Raw genomic sequence first — 6,630 nt, 5'->3', positions numbered from 1 at the left:
ATGTCAGAGATGCTCGACCTCCCCCGTGAGGACACGTGCAAACGTAAACACCGTGGAGATGGCATTGGTCACCACCAGACTGGCAGGTTTCTGGTCTGGTTGCGACCAACCCTGGTGAGAATTTGGGGAATCAGAGGCCCCCGCAGATCCCTGGAGAGCAGGGGGAAAGGACACTGCTCTCTGTGAGAATAGCCTGCAGGACCCTTCCAAGTTCCCCAGGACCCCACCTTTGCTGGCAGTGCGAATGCCAGGAGTGTGGCCCACAGGAGGTCTTGCCCAAGGTTTGCAAGATATCTTTTCAACAGTAGTCATGACAGCACTGGTTGCAATGGCTGGGAGTTGGGAACACAACTCAGGTTCATGGAGAGGCAATGGGACCCGTGCGGCCCATCCGTCAGAACACGGATATGTGACATCAACAGGGAGACAGACATCTATGAAAATGAATGTGCGTGTGCGAGAGAGACAGACAGAAGGAGACAGAATGAGAGCAACCACACCAGGGAGATATGCACCAAACTGTTTATGGGGCTCGCGACTTTCCAGTCTCTCATCTGCTCCTGGCGGGATGTTGAAAGTTCTTAGAATGTGCGTGTATTCCTTTCCTAATTCTAAAAAGGTGAATATCACAGCTTAAATGAAATCCATTGATGATCCACCTTTGGAATAAAGTACATTCTTTAGTTTCTATTTTGGAAGATTTCTATTCCAAGACAGTGAACGTTTATTGTAGTAAGATAATGAATTTTAAGAGACTGAAGAATTAAGGAAGCGGCAACTCAGGAGTGCCCTTCACAGGTGGTCTTCACCTTTCCAGTCCTTTCCCTTGGTGTCCACGTGTGTGTGCGCGCGGGCGTGTGTGTGTGTGTGTGTGTGTGCCCGTGTGCCTGTGCGCGGGGGTGCATGTGTGTGGGGTGATGCATGTTCACACATGTGCTGCGTGTGTGCACATGGATATGCCGGTGTGTGCATCAGAGTGCGTGCATCCTGTGGGTGCTGAGTGCGGAGGCCTGCAGGGCGTGTGCTCCTCTGGATCTGATTTCTTCACGGGCGGACCCTGGTCAGACAACACTCTTCCTCTTGGGTATCCCGGCATCCGAATTTCCAAATGGCCCCGATGTGGAACGTGCCCCGTTTCTGACTTTCCTCTCCCCTCCTCACGCTGATGGGAACATCAGCCTCCCTCAATCTCTGATCCTGGAGGACATATCCCCAGAGGGGGAGATTCTGGCACATGACGTCAACACGGTGTTCCGCTGTCGGTCACTCTCTGACCTTCAAGGTCTCCTTCTCTGCTGTGAGCCTGGTTTGGGAACGTGGGGATGCAGAGAGCCTGGGGCAGAGAACTCAGGGAGGGATGGACAAGGACTGGCTGCTAGGATGCAGGTGAGGAAGGCACCAGGGGTGACCTACCCAGCTGGAGGGCCCCCCTCCTGCCCTCCTGGTCCTGCTGCTGCCCTCATCCCTGGTCCCACCCTCCACCTCCCTAGCCCACTTTGGCCTCCCAATGCCCCTCCCAGCCTCTAACTCTCCTGAGCTGAGCAGCCTGACCTGCTGACCAGGACAGAGGATGAGGAGGGCCAACACACTCCTGCCTGCTCTCTCTCCCTCCAAACCCCATCCTCGAGGCAGGAAAGAATATCTAGGGCAGTGCACAGAGTCACAGGGACCACCTCGAACGTGCTCCATCCAGGGGTCGTTCTCAGCTGCATGCGCAGGACCCGCTGGACCTCGTGTGAGCAGAAGGGACTTTGACAAGGTATGGCGGAGGCCTCGTGGAAGGTGCCAGAGCTCTAAGCCTGGGGCTGGGGGGCTTTGGAGAAGGTCATTGAGCCCAAAGCAGAGCTAGGGTCCTCTAGCAGTGACCCTTGCCTCAGGCTCTGTGCCAGCCCCTGGTCCACACAGCCAGCAGACTCTGCTTCTGGGAGGGAGGGGCTGTGCTTAGTGGGGATGAGGGAGAGAGCCCTGGGGACCTTGGCAAGGGACTGCCATTCGAGCCTCGCTTTCCTCCCCTGAGCACTGGGCTGGCAGCCGACCTTCCGTGGTAGTGTGAGACAAGTTCACAGAGGCTGCACTTGGAGTGGCTGCTCCTTCGAAGAGCCCCACAGCTACTAGCTCCCATGATGAGGAATCCCAGGAGCAGAGCTGGGCCGGGGGCCTGGATCCCACCCGGGCTGGCAGACCGTCATGGCACCGGATGGGGTGGAGAAAGATATTCCAGAGGAACAAAGGAGTCAGAGCGAGTCGGACATGCCTGGCAGGAGAACAGAGTGGTCAGAGGCCAAGGGCCCCAGGGGCTCTCCTAGGGGTGATGTCAGCAGGATCGGCTCCTGGGCACGAGCTCGGACCAGGCCTCTATTTGCCACATGAGCTGTCTCTCCCAATCCTCCTGGCAGCCCAGTGGGGCATGAGGGATTCTGGCCTTCAATTCACTGATAAGGAAACCGAGGCTTAAAGAGACTGGGTCCCTCTGTGCCCAACAGAGGAGCAGAGCCAGGACTGGAAGCCAGTGCCTCTTAGGCCCCATGGGCCCCCCTGACCAGGAAGGACCTCTTTTCCCTAAAGTTCTGACAATCTTTGGTGCTGGTGCCCAGAGAGACCTCATCCTGCGGGGGGATAGGCTGGTCCTGGTCCTCGGAGAGCCCACAGTGTCTGTGGCTGGCCAACCTGGTCACCACCCCAGCCCCAAGCAAACGGGATGGCCCTGGGCCTCAAGTTCAGTGATGGCTGGAGGCCGGAATGGGGCTGGCTCCAGGAAAGACAGGAGTCCTGAGCTCCAGGAGGTTGCAATGTGGGACACTGGGCAGAATGACCCTGGGCCAGAGAGACAGGGGTCCTAGGCGATGCTCAGCCTCTCTCTAGCTGGTGACTGCAGGGGAGGCCCTGAGCCTCAGCTTCCCCTTCTGCGCAATGAGGAAATGACTGGGCCTCCGGATGGGCTCTTGGGAGACTCCGCTGAGGAAGGACTTGTGGATCTCTTGCCTGGTGTCCGGAGCGCATTGGGAACCACCTGCCAGGCTGTCACAGTGGTCCTCCTGGGTGCAGGGTCCAGGGAGTCCCTCCTCGGCTTCCCTCCTGCTGCCCTGTCCCCAGGAATAGCCAGCATTCCTTGAGGCAGAGTTGAAGAAGATCCAGGCGACTCTGTGTTGCAGGTGACAGGGTCTCAGAGCCGGGAGGACAGCTGGACACGTTCCATGCCGCTGTGCAGGGCCTGCCCTGTGACAGCCTCGGAGCCCACCAGAAATCAAGTCTCCTCCTCGGTGGATCCCAGCTGCTGTGGCTTTAGGCGCTCCCTCACTCATTCACTGAGGCTTTCATTCCCTCCTTCCTTCCTTCACTCACTCACTCACTCACTCACTCAGTCATTCATTCATTTCTACTCTCACTCATACTTTTCACTCATTCAGCCCAAATCCTCTAGTCCCTGCTGTGCACCCAGCAATGTGACCTCACCAGTGAGTGTGACCCGGCGTGACCCTTGTCCCCGCGGTTCACATCTGCTGTGTGACATGGAAGACGGCCATCCTTCGGGTGAGGGGGAGTGATGAGCACCAGCAATCCGCTTCTGAACAGAGAGGCCAGTCATGCACAGGAAAGAATGGAGAGAAGATGTGCACGGCTCCTCTGCTAGAACAAGAAAAGAAGGAAAAGTTAGGACAAAGAAATATGCCCTATGTTGAACAAAACATGGGCTCTGATTACAAGTGTGCACTGATTCCTAAAACCAACAAAGAAGAAATCCAATGGATTGGGGCTTGGTGACACCATTTTTCTGACCAACAATGGCATTTGAGGAAACATCTTCTAGGGCTCACACTTTTCCTAAGGCCTCTTTCACCTCCTAGCACTTCAATCTTCCTCCTTGGAAGCCTCTGTCCTGGTCCCTCCTCATCCAATGGCTCTTCTGCTGCTCGGGGGCCTGCCCTGCGAGGCCACCCTCATCCATCCGGGACTGTCCGCGCCATTGGGACAGGCTTCCCACATTCCCCCCTAGACCTCATGAGCTCCTGCTTCTTTTGCAAGGCTGGCACTTTCACTTAGGATCACTTGGCGTCGTTCTTTGCAGTGGTTTGCATCGTCACACACTGGGTCCCCCCTGATGACTCCCTGAGGGAGGCCATTTGTCAGCATCTTCCAGGCGAGGAAGCTCAAGTCCAGAAGGCTGTACAGCCTGTCCAAAGACACAGCCAGTGTGGCGTCTCAGCAGAGTTTGGTACCCATGCAGAGGAGGATGGAGGGGAAATTGTTTGCAGGTCTTCCCAGGAAGCCTGAGGGAGGATGCAGGGAGTGAGCCTGGAGGATTAAAGCCTTAGTGGGGCCTGAAGAACCAGCACTACTGTGGTGAGCATCACTCTGTCCCAGCAGGAGACCAGGTCCTGCCTGGACTGGCTCGGTCCCCTCAGGTGGAGGGAACACCCCAGGGCATTCCTGCACAAGGCCGCACAGCCTTTCAGGAGAGGAAGGGCCCATGGGGCAGGAGAGCCCTCAGGCAGGGAGGAGGGATGCAGGCACTGCAGGGGGCCGCTGTCAGTCTCCTGGGCACTGGCTCCCAGCTGCAGGGGCACTCAGGTGGGCTGAGGGAACAGGAGTGCGACCACAGCAGTGTCTGCGGCTGGGCTCTCCACAAAGGTCCCGCCCTTCTGCCCAGAGAAAAACTCATCTGCATGGCATTTGTCCTTCCAACACAAAGTGGGGTCCAAGACCACCCCTCCACCCCACCTGCCCGATTCCTTTCCACTCATCTCAAGTGACAAACAATTCTGAATATTTGATTGGTGTTGGACGCCCAGAGACAGTGGTTTTTGGGGCCCACGTTGTAACTTTGCTGGCATTTTCAAGATCTCAGGATTTTGATGCAAAACAGGAAAATGCTGAGGACCCCAGAGAGCTTTCCGGAAGCAAAAAGCTTTGCAGTACTGCCTTCTCACCAGCTCTTCTCAAAATCCTCCAGGCCCCGGAGTCTCCATCTTGGGTGCTCAGATTGCTGGAAGGATGTGCCTTCCCAACGTCCTCAGGGTGGGCTGGCAGGACACATGGAATGGTGGAGCGAGGAATTCAGCAAATCCGCCTCCCACACAGCAATGACCACACTGGAGAAGCCGGCAGAAAACCACCAGGTCAGCACTCTGCCAAGAGACCAAAGGCGCACAACCCACCGAGGAGCATCTGAGGCTGAGGGAGACCAATGAGAGTCTGTGGTGTTTTCACCCAGGGCAGCTCCCGGCCCCTACACCCTCAGTGTCAGGACCCTGTGACAATGGCAAGCCTGAAGGCGGCTGCTTCCCTGTCAGAAGTTGCCTACTTGGTTTCTGCACAGGTGGGGAATCCCCAGCCCCTGAGCATTTCTGGAAACTAGCCATCTCAGCGGCAAGCTGCCATGGAAGGCCAACTTTGTAGCTGCCTGAAGTTGGATCCAGAACAGAGCCACAAACTAGCCAGAAAGTGGAGAGGGAGAACCAGGCAGTGAGACAGACACAAGGACTTGATGGGCTCCACGCATCCCTGGGGGTCTGGACGGTTGTGCACACATGCAGGCCTGTACACACTCAGGAGAGACTAGGCAGGTGCGCATTGTGGGGAGGGTTAGAGACCTGCCACCAGCCCAGGCCTTGGCCCCAGGCCTTGCTGCCTCCCAGAGTGTCCCAGATGACAGAGGGGCAAAGCCCAGCCCTGTGGGGGCTCCCTGTCCTCTCTGGGGCTCGCATGAAGAAAGGCCTTCCCACCTGGAAACTTCTCCTTGGTCTTCTTCAGAGGGTGAGCCAAGGGGCTCTGAAGGTAGAGAAGGTGGGGAGCAGGGAGGAGAGGCTCCTGAGGCCTCAGCCCTCCTGGGACAGGAAGAGAAGGAGCTGGGAGTGGGGAGGGGGACCCTGCTTTCTCGGCCCTCAGTCCCCCTCCGTGTACACCTCCCTCTGAGGAGATGGAGTCCAGGAAAACCTGGAGAGCAGAGCTGGTCCCTATGAGTAACACTCCCAGGGAGGAGGATCGGAGCTCAGCCCAGGACGAGCCCAGGGAGGAAGCGAGCCTTTCACCGCAGGACACTCCACTCACGGTCAGTGTGGCCCTGGCAGGCATGAATGTCACTGCCTGTCCGACACACCCCTGTGGAGCGGCTCAGTGGGCAGGGACTGGCCTCTGACCGACAGAGCACAGCACAAGTGATAGGCCAGCCCTCCAGATCTCATTCCCCAGGCTGTCCTTCCCACTTCCTCCCGCTCTTGTGTTCCCTCCTTCTCTCGCTCCCTTTGTTTCTCTCTCTCTCTCTCTCTCAGTCTCTCTTGCCCCTGGACCTAGGGACCATGCACGGATGTCCTGAGCTCCCCTATGTAGAGGTCACATAGGGATGAACCAGGGGCATGCCCTGGAAAACAGGGAGAAAGGAGCTCAGCTCTCAGTCAAGCTGATCATGACCACGCACACGGGAGTGACCTCCATAGCAAATCTCACTCTAGCACAGCCTCAGTTGAGGCCACAGCCCCAACCTGCAAGACGCCAGGAGGCAGAGGCTCCAGTTCAGCAGTGCCAGCGTTCCTGCCCAAAGAGATGGCGAGATCGTCAGTATTTGTATTTGAGAGGTGCAGGGTTGGGAGCAATGGAGTCCAGGAGGAGCAGATCCCTCTCGCTGCCTCCCAG

The 6,630-nt window shown here is 57.3% G+C and overlaps 1 long non-coding RNA gene across 2 annotated transcripts; it reads right to left on the bottom strand.

Moving 5' to 3' along the window:
- Positions 1-6: 6 nt before the first annotated feature.
- On the bottom strand, positions 7-5,049 carry LOC124231945 (uncharacterized). Of its 2 annotated transcripts, none has more exons than XR_006886734.1 (3): positions 4,929-5,049; positions 3,454-3,627; positions 7-3,141 (listed from the first exon to the last, which is right to left on the bottom strand). It is a non-coding gene; the product is annotated as an uncharacterized LOC124231945 (long non-coding RNA). The 2 variants fall into 2 exon arrangements; XR_006886735.1 differs by having other exon boundaries at positions 3,454-3,624.
- Positions 5,050-6,630: the final 1,581 nt, after the last annotated feature.

Source organism: Equus quagga, unplaced genomic scaffold, assembly GCF_021613505.1.
Source record: "Equus quagga isolate Etosha38 unplaced genomic scaffold, UCLA_HA_Equagga_1.0 HiC_scaffold_13095_RagTag, whole genome shotgun sequence".
Taxonomy (NCBI): Eukaryota; Metazoa; Chordata; class Mammalia; order Perissodactyla; family Equidae; genus Equus; species Equus quagga.
Note: the sequence above shows the minus strand (reverse complement) of the source record. Positions and strands in the feature narration are given on the sequence as shown.